The sequence below is a fragment of the Furipterus horrens genome, unplaced genomic scaffold (assembly GCF_987537825.1).
Source record: "Furipterus horrens unplaced genomic scaffold, mFurHor1.1.pri manual_scaffold_6, whole genome shotgun sequence".
In the NCBI taxonomy this organism is placed as follows: Eukaryota; Metazoa; Chordata; class Mammalia; order Chiroptera; family Furipteridae; genus Furipterus; species Furipterus horrens.
In genome coordinates this window covers 6,266,763-6,282,817 of record NW_028327176.1, presented here as the reverse complement: position 1 = coordinate 6,282,817, position 16,055 = coordinate 6,266,763, and the positions used below count along the sequence as shown (strand labels likewise).

Genomic DNA, 16,055 nt, shown 5'->3' with positions numbered 1-16,055 from the left:
GTCATTTTGTGTTACGGTAACCCTATGTTTTCACATCCAGTTTTGAATTCACATGCGGCTTGTTGGATACGCATTATTTTGTTAGTTGCTTAGACCTGTGACATCCCCTCTCTTCATCAAAACTACATTGTTAAAGCACCTATCATGTACTCTCCCTCTGACAGGCTTTGGAAGAAAAATGGAAGAAAGAGACTTTTTCCTTGTCCTAAAAGACAGAACACTCACAATGCAGGGCACTGGGAATTATAAGAAAGGTAATTTAAGAGGCACGTGCAGGCACAGAGGAGGGAGGGAGCTACCATGCCTGAGGCAGTCTGGAAAAACTTGCAGAGGAAGCAACATTCAAATGGAACCATGGAAGTATAGGATCTGCCAGGCAGAAGGGAAAGAAAGAATTCCAGGCACAGGAGACAGGAAGAAAAATGGTCCCGAAACATAAAACATGGCATGTTTTGGAGTCTGCAGAGATGAGGCTGGAGAAGGAGGGAGAAGCTAGCTTACTAAGGGCTTGGCCTGCATTCCCTGTTATGCTGAAGAGTTTGGACCGCCTTCCAAAGGTGGCAAGGAGAATCTTTGAAAGGTCACAGTTACTGAGTCTGCACATTCAAATCATAATTATTTCTCACATAGCCATTTTCAGTATGTATAGTTTCTGAGGCTAGAACACAGTCTTTGATGAAAAGCCATCTTGCTTTTGCCTACTTTAAAATTCTGTCATCCATTTTCCCCAACAGACAGTATTCATGGTAATGATTGGACCTAATGTGGCCTGAAAGAAATGCCACCTTCCAGGGACCAGAGGCAATCTATTCCAAAGCGTTTTTCACTCACGGTTCTTTCTGGAAATGTGGTTTCTCATGCCATGAAACTTGCATGATCCCATAAAGACCCTAATTGTGGTAATTTATGGATTCTAGCTCTGTCAGACCCATTCAATCTCTTAGAGATGGATTAATTACAACTGGAAGACCCCCACCCCATGCAAAACCCATATAATGAGTCTATTGCCACTGTCAGGAAATCTGGTGGTAAATAATTCAAGATAAATACAATCCCAGTGGGGAATTGCAAGAGCCTCTATTTCATGACCTGTGACATCCCCTGTGGCATGTGATGCTGTGTTGATGGGACCACAGACTCATTAATGAACCCTTCATGTATTGGTACCACTCTCTTCGATTCAGGTTATCTGATCTGCCTGAAGCCTCGTCGTTCATCATTCTCGACCAGGAAGGGCAATTCTTCCAGAAAACTTCATCCCATATTTCTTCTCCTCTCTAGGGGTGATGGCAATTTTTTTCATTCAGGCCTTTTAGACTGCCAGGAAGAGATGTTAAATTTAGCCACTGTTATCCACTGAAGATATTTGTTTTTCAGTTTTATACAGTTAAAAAATACCTCTTGGGTAGTTCACAGTTCTGGCTCTCTCCTGGTGAGCAGCCCCAACACGTTCCATCTCTCAGAGAATTTACAGTGTAGTCCCGAATTGTCTGGAAAAGGGCAATGTTAAAATTACAGTGTTTTAGAGTCGCCAGCGCTTTTACACGCGCGATGTGCTTGGAGCGCATTGAAAGCTAGTGTTACCTGGGCCCACCCGCTGGCTTCAGGTATATTCTCTCCTGAGGGCTGATAATCTGATTTTCTTAAATCTCTGTGTCCAACTGCCCTGCTGCCCTTCTCTAGGGGGAGTGCTGTTAATACATTTGGTTCTAAAGTAAGTAGTTTCCATCCTTAGGTCACTGAACTCTTATACTAACTCTGTGAGAGAAGTACCAACGGGGTACCAGGTAACAGGACAGCCAAGTGGCGCGGCTCAGTTCTGGGCCATCGGATTTCAAGGGTTTTGTCCTCATTCACTTCTCTACATCGATTGCCTTCCAGATACCCGAGTACAGTAATTTCTGGATGTTTTCTTCTGCTTAGGATCTTGAGAGGATGACGGCACGATTGCTTGGTGATGATGAAGGTTTATCATGTGATTTAGATATTTTAGTGGGATTCCCACGGAGAACGGATCTTACGTGGCCATCTGTCCTTTGAGATATGGATTCAGTCGATCCAGGTTACTGCTTGCACAGAACTCATATCCCTGGTTTGTTTCCTCCTTACGCATCTAAGAGTGCAATATGACTCATGCTCTGTGATTTCTCTTGAAGATGTGTGTGTGTTTCAAACAGACTTTAGTAAAGATTTGGGGGCAGTGATTGGGTTTCAATTTGTAGCCGTGCGAACAATGTAAAATTAAGTATTACGTATACCATAAAATTAAATACACAAACTTAACTACAGGGAGAATATAGTAGCTAGAGTCCATTACAAACAATACAGAAGTAGAATAAAAATCAAAGTTGTCTTTCACTTTGTATCACATATTTTATCCTTAGTACATCTTGTGTGAGATGGCTGTCTCTCTGGTGTCTCGCCTCTTGGAAATCCTTCCCTTTGCTGCACCCCTCAGAGAAGGAGGACCCAGCCTTGCTTGGGGTCACCACTCCTCCTTAAAGCTTCCTTGCAGTTCAGACCACATTATTTTTTTTTCCCCACAGACAATTTAGCTTTCCCTCTTCTCCAATTGGCTCATAAATGTGCTCTGCAAAGGGAAGGGTAGCCTTATCTCTTTTCTCATCTTTTAGCAGCCTAGCTAATCTGCAACTTAGGGCAATCTTGTCTTTTCTTTTCCCCCATAGTCATCATCAATGCCAAGATGTGAACTTGACCACGTTCTTTCCTTACTAGTCCTAGACTGACTCCCAAAGTTTCCAAAGGGGAAGCTTCAACAATCAGGTCTGGTTTCATATATCTATTTTTAACGATTTATCTTGCTCCATAACCACATACTACACAGATATGCACAGTCTATTATGGCGTTACATCTGTTACCACTTCTAAACAGCTCCTCACTAAGGAATGGAGGAAAACACCAAGAAAAGTCTTTTACATTTATTTTTGGTGGTGTCCAGTTGTGCTGATTCTCTCACATGTGTTTCATATGGTACCTAATCCACATTGCTCTGTGTGGACCTATTTCCACTTTTGGGATCATTGGAAGACTATTATTAGCCTAGTTGAAGCTATGGCTAGGGTTTGCCCGACAGAACCGGACTCCTATTTGCATACTGGCTGTGCCACATCAGACCAGTATGCAACGTCTCTCAGCTTCAGTTTTCTTATCCATAAAGTGGAGAAACAAAGCATCATTACCTTAAGCATGTTGAAGTTGAAAATTCAGATCATTGTAGGAGGAGCAGTTAGCCTGGCGCCAGGCATATAGCATGATCTCAAGATATGCATATTGCTAATCACATCATGCTTGTCTTTCATTGTCTACTAGCTTGTGAATGAAGTCTCACCATGGCCAAGTCCCAAAGCTCCTGTTTCTTCTTTGAATGCTCTGAACTTCAATCTGCTGCTATGTGTTCTGTGTCTAAAGGGGATTTCTTCTTCTTTTGGACAAAAAAATAAACACTGAGCAGCGAGTTAATGCCTGGGTCCTTCTTGTACAATAGCATTTAAATCACACATTCTCTTTCAACCTTGACCTGCCCAGTGGTGCTGCTTTAGGTGCGTGGCTGCCTAGTCGATTCTGTGTGACATTGTTTGCTACACTGGTTCCTATTGTCCCTGTTTTATAGAAGAGGAACTGAAGCCTAGAGAGGTGCAGGCACACGGGTGGTGGACCATGGAACTACTCTCTAGAGTTTGGTTCAGAGAAGGGGCCAACATGTGTTTGTTCATTGAAGTTGTTCAGAAAATACTTACCATGCGCCTAGGCAGCGACTACATTAGTTGCATGTTCACAGAAGTCTTGGAGTGGTAGGTTGGCACGATTATTTAGCTGAAGGGTAAAACCTGTCCTTTTTCTTTGGTGAAATCTTTATCCAATCTTTTCTTTGGTACAGTCTTGCTCATGGCAGCACTGTCAAGCCATGAGCAAGGGCAAGCGCACACACACGCAGGTGAGTCTTGGGTGCCTTCTCATACCTTCCCACGACAGGGATGTCCAAGGATGTGCGCCTCCCTGAGCACACCAACGGAAACACAGTGTGCTCTATGTGAATCCCCCTGAGAGCGTGACCACACCACCAGGATTTCCATGGTGGGCCTCGTGCAAAGACTGAAACAACTCTGACCGATTGCAGCTGGAAAATGTCACCTTCCTCCAGAAGGCTGAGGGCGGCTGTGGAGACTGGGACGGGCCATAGACCACCCCTTTTCTGAGGAGACTTGGCACTTCAAAGTGATTCAATTTGAATCTCAGGGAAAAGGGGGACCTCTGAGGTCCCCTCAGTGTGCCTTGATCCAGGCACCAGGCCTCACGCAGAATTTTCCACTTACCGAGGGGACAGAGCTGCCCAGCGACCTCAGGGAGCTGTGATTCTGCAACTCACTACCAACTAATCTTCACTCAAACCTTAATATTGCGTCCCTAGGCTCCGACATCGACTTCACAGGCCCCTGCCTGACATCTAGCCCCGGCTCCTTCAATCACAGCTGTCTGACATTCTGTTTAACTACAGATCTGGTCACGGTAATTCTCTGCTGAGAGTCTTGCCAATCCAGCGTGGCATACACAGACCTAAATGCTTTGGTTTCTGTCTACCTGCCCTATTTTTCCAGCTTTCTCACACTGTATGTTTCATTAACTAATATGTCAGTATCTTGAATATTCTGTGGAGGTTGGTATCTCTGCGCCTGTGTGCATGCTGCTCTGTTTGGTCCGCTTATTCGTGCTCCTCCTGGCTGTTTAGGTGTCTGCCTCCCCCTCATCTGGGCAAAGGGTCCTGTTCTCCCCCGTGAACATCCTGGGCTCACCCTTCTAAGAGAGTGTTTTTTCCTTCAAAGAAATCATCACTGGGGGCTAGACATGGATTCAGAAACAGTTTAAGTGTGTTGCTTTAAACTCAAATTAAAATCCTTTCAAGCTTCAGTCTGTTCTAGACGCGCTGTGTCCCAACATCCTGGAGACAGTATAATGCTTCAACACACATACTCTCAAGTCAGGCTGATTGGGTTCAAATACTAATTCTGCTAATTACTAGTATGTACCCTTGAACAATTTGTCAAACTACTGAATTCTTGTTTATTCTTTCTTTAACATAGAGATAATACTGCCAATAAAGGATAAGGAAGAAGTATTTAGCCTAGGAACTGGTAATTATATCCCGATTAATAAATATTAGAAGTAATATTTCACATTAAAAAAATATAATTTTTGACCTCAGTCACAGACTCTCTGGTTTCTGTTCTTCCATACTATTTTCTTTTGTGCCGGAGTCTCAGAGTTTATACATATGAAGATCTAGGTCAGGGTTATAGGAGTAGAGAGGGAGAGACAAGCAGGTTCTTCTAGAAGCCTGTGCAAGGGTGTCATCCTGAGGGGTAAATGAATTGAGAAATGTCGCGTAACCAACACATAATAAATTCAGGAAATGTTTAGATTGCCCTTTCAATGACGATGGCAAAACTTGGTGCTTGGAGGTGGTTTCTTTTCTTGGAATGATGTTAGGCAGAGTAATGGCTACCCCAAGAATGTCATGTTCTGATCCTCGGAACCAGGGAATTTGTTAGTTTACATGGCACAGGGAAATTAAGGTAGCAGATACAATTGGGATTCCTAATTAGTTGCTCTTAAAATAGAGAGATTATTCCCAGGGTATGTCAGTGGACTCAGTATAATCACAGCGTCTTTGAACGTGGAAGACGGTGGCAGCAGAGGGTCAGAGAAACAAATATGTCAACAGAAGTAGGGTCAGAGGAATGAAATGTTGCTTGTTTTGAAGGTGGAAGAGGGGGGCCATGAGCTAAGGGATGTGAGTGGCTTCTTAGAGTCTTTAAAAGGCAAGGAAATGTATTTCCCCCTGGAGTCTCCAGAAGGAGTGCAGCTCTACTGGCATCTCGTATGTGGTCTATTCAGACCCGTGTCAGACTTCTGATGCACAGAACCATACGATAGTACATGTTCTATAATAAATTGTTTTCAGCCATTAAGTCAGTGGTCATTTGTTACAGGAGTAATAGAAAAATTAATACACAAATGAATGAAAACGCTTGAATTTCTGACGGTCAGGTGCCTGGCATTCTGGTTGTAGGGCATTGTTTTGGTAGTTACGCAAAATTGCCTATGAAGTAAGGAACCAATGTTAGGTTCAGCAGAGCAAGAGGAGAAGCGACAGGAGAACAGACCATGAGCTGAAAAGATTTCTTTGGCCAGCTGCAAACAGGCGGGCTGAGACCAAAGAGGTGTCAGCCCTGAACAGCAACAAGGTGAGGGGTTTAAGGGGATAATGGGAGCAGGAGTTGGAAGGACACCCTGAAGATGGTCCTATGGGAGAGTGGATTAGGAGTGGGTGTTGGTGAGGTGCTCTGTGGTTGGTTCCGAAGGGGGAGCCTGAGTTGATTCTGAAGACAGAGAAGTTGCTAAATTCCTGTCTGCCGATAAGGGTAATTTTGAAGGAAACACGCAGTCACTCATGCCAGCAGTTACTGTGAGGACAGCAGCTTTACTGGGGGCTGGCTAAAATTTGACCAGAATTCCCAGCACCCAGGTCTTATGCCTGACAGCCAGGAGTCTGGCATTCTAGTTGTAGGGCCCTGTATTGTTAATGACACCAAATCGCCTATGACGTAAGGGACTGGATTTCTGGAGATGCTCAGGAGCTCTCACGAGCCTGTGTGTGTCCTGTCCTTTACCTTTATCTTATCAGCAGACTCCAGGGAAAGCCAAAGAGTCTTCAGTGGTCGTGAGAACGCAAGGGGTCTGTCACAGTGCTGCTTCCCCGTGTGTGAGGGTCGGTGACAATGGTGGTGAGGGAGAAGGTGGTAGCCCTAGTTCATCACACAATGACAATGATGTTGATCGTTCATCATTTAGTATATTTCAGGAACTATACTTTATTTCTAATCTTCCCCAGGAAAAGAAAGAAAAATTTTGTGGGAAGTAGGTATTATTATATCTATTTTAACAAATACAAAAGTGAATCACAAAACAGCTCAGTGACTTACCCAGGGTGTAGAACACAGAAATCATGTTGCCTCCATCCATGGTTAAGTCTCTGCTACCTAAGCCTGTGTCTTGTGCACCTTAGACTGTCTCCTTACCAAGCAACCCTTCTCGTTTTCATTTTGGACTGAGAAAACAGCTGGTATCACACTACGATGTCCGTCACACCTTAGCTTATGAACTCTGCCCCCAGCCCCAACGTGAGTCCAGTCCCGTGCAGAGCTATTTGGTAGATTAGATATTCACTGCTCGCTGTTTCTAATCGATGTTGTACGTCAATCTGCTGCCTATGGTACCAAAGATCTATTATTTCCCTACAATATCCTCATATAAAATGTCATTGTATGTTCCCAGGTGCAGTGCTGTGACAGGCAGTCAGATGGCAATCAGAGGCTCTTAGGACATTTCCCAGAACAAAATGTGTCCCAGAGGAAGCAACGTGACGTGGCCTTCCTGGCGCGCTATTTTCTCCAGGGCACTGGTCTCCTCCCGCTGCAAGCCCACAGAGTGGAGGCTTCACAAATAACACTCGCAAGAGGACTGTGAAATGAAAGGCCCACACAGTCATGGAGAACTCCAGGGGGCACGTTTGCTTTCCTGAGAGGCATTCTGAAAAGTTCCAGAACGTGGGAGGTGTTGTGGTAAGTTTCAGGAGACCTGGGAAGCATGAAAGAATAGGTTTAGGAGTAGTCAGACCAGAAATTCACCCTCTGCTCTGTTTCAATTGTGTTTCAAGTCCGTTGCTCAGGTGACCTGACACCTGCTGGGAGCTGACGAGGGTGGTCAGCCCAGCAGCTTGTCCAGATTGACTGAAGTACATTGTCAGCTCTGACTTTGTGTTCCTTCTGATGCTGCACATGCCCGACCAGAAGGGAAGGTGGTGAGCAGGGACCCGAAAATGACAGATTCCTGTCTTTTCTGAGTGACCCATACATTTTATCCCCATGAAGCTGGAGGTGAGAAAAGCCATGCTTTATTTAATAGAAACCATTTAAATTACATGTAACCAGCATTCCCAAACGTGCTTACTGTTTCAACCAGAATACTGGTTGGTTGTTTTTTTTTTCCCTCTACACCACACCACTTCATACATTCTATGGACGATATTAAACACATTTGCTAACTAGTTCCTGACCTTGAGAAACTTATCATCTTATTGGGGAGAAGATACTTTCACATGTTGAAAAAATCCAAGGGTATTTAAGGCATCTACCGCAGTGGCTTAACACATTAAGGACCTGGAAATTAAGTGACAATAAAAGAGAATTTGCTCAACTCATGGCCTGGACAGTACATGCCCTAATACTTCCAAAGGTGGCACTATTACTATGTGTCACAATTACCTGGGACAGCAGTGAATGTGTATGCTGAACTTGAAAGGCATTGGGAGAATTTGAAGGGGTAGAGGAGAAAAAATAAGGTTATTCTAGGTAACAGGAGTACTGCATGCCCAGCCACATATGCCCCTAAGTAGGTTTAGATGAAGTTGAGGCTTTTTAAGGGGAGAATGAGAAAGGGGTGGGAAAGGCAGGTCAGCAGGGCCTCAACTGCTTTCATAAGCATTTACACCGCATTTCCTTCCTTCCTTCTATCCTTCCTTCCTTCCGTCCTTCCTTTGACTCTCATTTTCTTCTTTCTTTCTTTCTTTCTTTCTTTCTTTCTTTCTTTCTTTCTTTCTTTCTTTCTTTCTTTCTTTCTTTCTTTCTCTTTCTTTCTTTCTTTCTTTCTTTCTTTCTTTCTTTCTTTCTTTCTTTCTTTCTTTCTTTCTCTTTCTTTCTTTCTTTCTTTCTCTTTCTTTCTTTCTCTTTCTTTCTCTTTCTTTCTTTCTTTCTTTCTTTCTTTCTCTTTCTTTCTCTTTCTTTCTCTTTCTTTCTTTCTTTCTTTCTGTCTCTCTCTCTCTGTCTCTCTCTCTCTCTCTCTCTCTCTCTCTCTCTCTCTCTTTCTTTCTTTCTTTCTTTCTTTCTCTTTCCTTCTTTCTTTCTCTTTCTTTCTTTCTTTCTTTCTTTCTTTCTTTCTTTCTTTCTTTCTTTCTTTCTTTCTCTCTCTCTCTCTCTCTCTCTCTCTCTCTCTCTCTCTCTCTCTCTCTCTCTCTTTCTTTCTCTTTCTTTCTTTCTCTCTCTCTCTCTTTCTTTCTTTCTTTCTTTCTTTCTTTCTTTCTTTCTTTCTTTCTTTCTTTCTTTCTTTCTTTCTTTCTTTCTTTCTTTCTTTCTTTCTTTCTTTCTTTCTCTTCCTGTCTTTCCTTCATCCCTCCCTCCCTTCCTCCCTTCCTTTCTTCCTTCTTTCCTTCCCTTTCCTTCTTTTAAATCAGGGTAATGGCAGTTGACAGCATCGGCGGAGGAGCGCTGGTCATGAGTGATGTAGGGGCAGGGAAGAGGAGGGTGTCTGGCTGAGTTAGCAGTGAGAGAAGAGAGCAGGGGAGCCAATGAGTGGGTGGGTGCATTAGCTGCCAGACACCTTACATGCACAGTCCTGTTTTTAACCTCTAGAGATTCTGCAGAGCAGATACCATCATCCTTACTTTAAAGAAGAAGAAACTGAACCTTGGATGAGTATAATGCATTTCAAGTCAAAAAGCTACTCTTTGTAGAACTTTTCTTGGCTCTACATCCCCTGTACTTTCCACTTGGTCAGGCTGTTGGGTGCTCTTGAGCATTAAATTACTGCATGTCCTGGTTCAACCCCCACATCTCAAGTGCCAATAACAGAGCCAACAACCTCCTCACAGGTGCACACCATCAAATCACCCACCTCCACTGTTCCCAGGAGGCTGGAAAAGGGAATCACAATACGGAATGCGATACACTCTCTCTGTGGGAAGAAGAGACTTCTTCTCTTATTTATCAATCGAAGTCACCTCTTTGAGTCCCATGATCTAATGCACGTGTGAAAGTATTCTGCTTTTTCAGATACTCCGGGGAAGATATGATTCATAGTGTTTTCCTTTGCAACTTTGAACGGCAGGTTATAATTAAAGTCCCTGTTTGGCCTTGATGTCACCTCTTCTCACGTGTACCACCAGAGCTGTTTCTGTCTCATGTCCTCCCAGACACAACCCTGTCCCGGCAATGACAGCCTTGCAGTGGGATGGTCTGCTGGGCCTGCTCCCACACCAGAATGAGAACTCTGGGAGGCCCTGGAGGGTGGCTTTTTAGAAAAGATTTTCCCTAAGTTCTAGATCCTGATACAGTGTCTTGGTTTACTTAACCCCATTGAATTACAGTCAAACCTCGGGTCTCAACCATCTTAGTTCTTGAACAGTTCAGTTCTCAGCCAAGTCGTTCAGAGCAAAAATCCCTCTGTTGTCCGGTATAACTTTGGATCTTGATGCTCTGCCCGGCAACCCTTTCATGCTGATACCTGTATGGTCAGTCACGTGTCTCTCAGGCAACGAACAAAGGAGATTTGGTTTTCTAACAAACCAGTTCTTGAACAGTTTTCCAGAATGAATTAGGCTCAAGAGCTGAGGTTCCACTGTATAAGTTAAGAACTCTGACTGTATCTACGGTATGATGAACAACCAGGCATCTCCAAATATTTAAGGAAACCAAGTCAGTGGACTCCATTATTCACAATGATTAAAAATGTGGACATGTAGATTTAATGTGGACGATTCCCTGTTGTGAAGCCTTTGTCTTTACTTCCTGTATAAGGTGAGCTACAAATACAATACCACCAGGAAATCAATTGTCCTTACCAGATAATTTCAGACCTACATATGATGGGAGACCCCCTTCCCCCACCAAACAGAATTATCTTATGGAGGGTGAGTGCCTTGGAGTACAGGCTTCCCTTGATAGGTGAGTGTTCTAGGAACCCATCTGTATCAGTGTACCAGCTGGCATTATTATGAGAGGGTATGTTTGGCTTCAGTGAATTGTTTTTTTTTTCAGGGACTTTTTTAAAAAGATGCTTTCAACGTGTTTGCCCATTTCATGGTGGGTGATTTATGAGCACACCTGCCCACGCTTGCTGAGTGCTCAGCAGTTTTTGACCAAAAATGACGTGACCCCTGTGCCCCACCCTCCCTATTCACCCGCTCTCACCCCGAGTGATTCCCCCCCACCCCACCCCCGCGGATGAAAAAAGTCCTCAAAGGAAAACATTTTGCTGATCTGGAAGCGGTGAAACATAAAACGGCAGAAGCACTAAAAGGCATCAAAATCAACAAGTTTAAAAACTATTTTGAACAGTGGAAAAAATGTCTTGCTAGATGTGTTATATCAAATAGAGAGTACTTTGAAGGTGATTGAAGTTTAAACACGTAAGAATAAGTATACAATGTTTTATAAATAAATCCTCCTTCTTTAGTTTCCCCTCTCATAATTTATAATATCTATTCTTAATAATTTTGGCAAAGAATTTGTTATATTTGATAAATTTACTGTTTATATATTAAATTTGTTATTTACCATATATGTTATATCATGTATATTTTATGTGATAAATATTTATATAGACTCTATCCTATTTGTCATTATTTCATTAATTATTGAGTGATTGATCTTCACTTCATCCATGGCAGTGTGCTTACACTTTCCGTTTCGACCCTTCCTCACGTCGCATAACAGAAATAGACAAGAAAACAAGGGACTTGAGTTTCAGTTCCCGCCTCCCACACACTGACTTGGTAACACTGAACAAATCATTTCTCCTCTCTAAGCCTCAAATCATTCGTCTGTAAAACGTGAGTTGATTTGATGCTATATTACCATTTCACCAACACTCCAATTCCCAGGTTAAAAGAAAAAACAAAACTGTGGTGCTTAGATCGTGTTGATCATCAGCCATGGAGGTTTCCAGAAGTCCTAACCAGCCCGGCGGGTTTGACCTGACTGGTATCTTTCCTGGCCTAGAATCTCAGCTCAGCTGCCTGTTTGGCTCCTGCGCAAACTTCCTGGCAGCCCTTCCAAAGCTTAAGCCCTCTGTCCGTGTGGGCGAATAGATCTTTGTACACCAGGGGGTCTTCGGGTGGGTAAATATGCTGACGTGGAAGTTTCTGGCTTCCAAATTTTCACCGCTAAGAGCTATTTTTGTTGAACTGTTCACTTCGTGATTTTTTTTTTTAATTTTAAAGTTCTGCCAGGTGAACTTTATTATTCATGTAATGATTGACAGTCCTGTATTTGTGTTAATGGACAGATACCGTGTCACTCCCGAGTTGGACTGCACAGCCATTCTCGGCGGTGCAGATAGACTCTTAAGAAGCTACACCATTGTCTCTCGAGACGGATGGCTGCCGCCACAATATCTTTAAAAGTCCCACGATACAGTGAGGCCGCGATAAGTGAACTGTGTTATAGAGAGGGACTACTGTACTTACTAGATTGCCTTCTGCTGAAATATCCTTCAAATTGTACCATTGGATGATGTTCTTTTCCCTCTTGAAGTTTTTAGGAATCTTCTGGTCACATCTGACAAGTAGAGCAGAACTCATAGGCTTTGCAAAAACTGCATAGGCTTTCATTAGCTAAATACAGGAAAGCCTCATTCATTTGAGTGAATCAGTGAAGGCCTATCAAGATAAGATATTTGAGCCCAACTAAATCTTGACCCTAATGCTGCAATGAACACAGGGATGCATATGTATGTTCTAATTAATGTTTTGGGTTTCTTTGGATAAACACCCAGAAATGGAATGGCTGGGTCCTTTTTTGCCTCTTGTTATAGCCTTGCTTTAAAGTCTATTGTATCTGATATAAGTATTGCTACCCCAGCTATTTTTGTTGTTTCATTTGCATAGAATATCTTTTTCTATAAGATTATTTTCCATCTGTCTGTGTCTTTTGATCTGGAGTGGGTCTCTTGAGGACAGCATATATAGGGTCTTGTTTTCATATTCATTCAGTCACTCTATGTCTTTCGATTGGAGCATTTAATTCATTTACATTTAAAGTAGTTATTGATAGGTATTTATTATACTTATTGCCATTTTATTATTTATATTTTGAATCTTTTTTTATTCTTCATAAAGAAGTCCCTTTAGCATTTCTTATAATACTGGTTTGGTGGTGATAAACTCTTTTAGGAGGAAAGAAACATCAATGTACAAGAGAAACATCGACTGGTTGCCCCTCACCCGCTCCCAAATAAGGACCCAGCCCACAACCCAGACATGTATCCCCAGTCGGGAATCAAAATGGACCTTTCAGTTTGCAGGATGACACCCAACCCACCAAGCTATACCAGTCAGGGCTCAACATTTAAATATAAGTAAAATTGTTAATTTTTTCAACTGTACGTAGTCACTAACCTTTAGCATCCTTGCAGTGTTACCAAATGAAGGTTCTACTAGGTGTACACCAAAGAGCCAGTCTGGCTGCACAAGGAAGATTTATATTTGTGTGAAGAATTACTATTCTTTATTTTCTCTCATTTGTTTCGTATTTCAAGATTCAATGAACTTTATGTTGGGAAAATTTCACTTCCAGTAATTCCATTCAGCAGCCTTTAATATCATTACTGAAATTCTGGTTTACAAATTGCTAAATTAACAAGTTCAAACCACTGTGAGAAACATTATTTTAATTTTAACTTTATGTGCAAAACTAAAGGACAGACATGGGGTTGTCTATTGAAATTCATCTGCATCCTGGCATTGTTCAAACCACAGAGGTTGGCAATGTTTTTCTCTAAAGGGTCAGAATAAATATTTAGGTTTGTAGGCCATGAATAATCACATATCTTTTTCTTTTTTACTCCCTTCCACTCATCATAACTCTTTAAAATGTAAAAACCATTCTTAGCTTATGGGTCGTACAAAAAAGGCATGGGCCAAGTTTGCCCCTCAGGTCTTCCTTTGCTTGTATCTATACGAGCCCTGAGAGGTTTGCCTATAGGTTTGATGTCAGATATATTTTGTCTTCTTTCAATACATGTATGGACCTATAGCTGACTTAGAGGTATTCCCAAGCATTGTGCTTACCCTGTTGAGGGAACATCTATGTAGACATAGAATTTAATGTAAACCAAGGACACTACCCTTATACACATAGAATTTTGCATGAAATTCAGAAGTTTTAAAAAACTTCCAGGTCTTTTCTTAAACCTTAGGTTAAGCAAACATGTTCTAGATATATGTTTTGTTTTTGCCCCCTGCTCAGGAATTTGGCAATGATTCCTACATATTGATACAAATATCTTTTAAGAGAACTTTGTGTAGCGTGACCAACCTTCTTAGCATATGGTTGGCTAATATTGCTTCTTTGGTGTGATTGCCAATTTATTTATTCATTTTTTGGTATTTAAATCATTAGCTAGTTGAGGTTTTCGTATTATACATAACATTATGTGCATCTTGTTTTATATGCATAAAACTTTTTTCCTTTGTGGGTGTATTTATTTTTATCTTATAAGTGAATCAACTGGATGAAAGGAAAAAGGCTTTTAAAGGATTTTGTTGCTAATTAATAGTGCTAAATCAATAGTATATTTTTTAATTTTTGGTCACCATAGGATATCTTCAGAAGTTGCATAGAGTGCAACATTATGTGTGGTGCAATCCCAAACATCACTTTTTATTTAACTGCTCTATAAAGTATCTGAACATCATCAGCCCTAATCATCCTGCACTTTGAGTACCAAGAATCTGAATTTACTGAGCGTTTGGCTTTGCCTCAGTGAGCAGTCAATTTTGAAATCTTTGTGGTTTGATATTACTTTGGTAGAAGTTAATTATGTTTCTTGTAGAAATTAATTTGTTAGACTTCTATTAATCCATTTATTTACTCAACAAATATTTAGTATCTACTTTGTGCAGTAGTGTTCTGGACATTGAGAATACACCATCAGCATCAGCATCATTATCATCATAACATTGTTAGTGGCAATAATAACCATAATAAAATAATAACATATATTGTATACAGTGCATACTACATGCCAGGAACTGCTTTAAGAGCTTTTACATGTATTAATTTATTTAATTCTTCTCCACGAGGTAAATGGTTTTAGCATCCCATTTGACAGATGAGGAAACTGAGGACAAAAGAAGTTAATTAATAAACCCAAAAACATCTAACTTGCAAGTATGAGAGCTGATTTTGAACTCAGGCAATCAAAATAGATAGTCCCTGGTCCCATGACTGTCCCATGCTGGTATAGTGTGAGTGTGTCATATGACGTGGAAACTTTTACATTTCAATGTTTCAGGTTGTTTACAAAGATGACATTTTGTTTGCAGAAGACATGAATGAGACAAGAAAGAAGTGGTCCTGGATCATGAGCCTGTGCTTCTCTTTCCATGGGTTTAAATCCAGGTAAACTCCTCCACCCCATGCATTCACCCCTCCCCCCAACAGACTAGCTCAGACCACGTTAGCACATCCTGTAGTCCAGACTCAAGTGTTGTCAAATTTATTAGGGGGCCAGTCTCCTTGCACGCATTTTCTCAAGGGTGTTCTCTGCTTTGTTCTCGAGGCTCCCTGTCTTTGGTTCCATCTATTTGGCTTGTTATTCTCAAGACCTTGCATTGATTTCCAGGTCTTAATGCAACATCACAAGAGGACTTGAAGGGAGTGAATCTTTCAGTAACTAACTGTTGAACATTCCTGTTATACTTCAGTAAAGAAACGTTTTCAGCATCAAGAGAACATCTGTTCCCCCACCTCCAGGGAATCTTCGGCTTCCAGACAAGCTGTGAGTCAGACTGCTAGTCTGTTCTAGAAGCTGACAGAGTGGAGGCACACATTTTAGAGGTACACAGACCCCCACCTTCATCCCTTACTAACTGTGTGCCTTGGACAACGTGTTTCATCACTGGCTTATCTGAAAACCGTGGGCATAATTCTCACTTTGAGAGTCAATAGAATAAATGTCTGCTGGTATACAGACCAGTTTTGAGACTGGTGATCCAACAGGGACTCACCGGAAGGCTGACGAGAACACTCAGCAATGTGGAAGTAATGCTACGGGCGATGGTGTGAACCAACTGGTACATGCGCGTCCTGCTGCTGCAGCTGAGCCTGTGATTCGTTGTCCAGTGTCAACAGGATGTTCTCAATAAGACTTTAGAAGTATATAAATGTCTGGTTTTCATAATTGCTCTTTACATGGTGTG

General features: G+C 41.9%; 1 long non-coding RNA gene across 1 annotated transcript in view; it reads left to right on the top strand.

The window, feature by feature from the left end:
- Window positions 1-3,404, top strand: part of LOC150005629 (uncharacterized) — a 42,903-nt gene extending 39,499 nt beyond the window's left edge. The window contains exons 2-3 of the long non-coding RNA XR_016511687.1: window positions 2,688-2,784; window positions 3,332-3,404. This is a non-coding gene — a long non-coding RNA (uncharacterized LOC150005629). The remainder of the gene's footprint in view (window positions 1-2,687; window positions 2,785-3,331) is intronic.
- The last annotated feature ends 12,651 nt before the right edge of the window (window positions 3,405-16,055 follow it).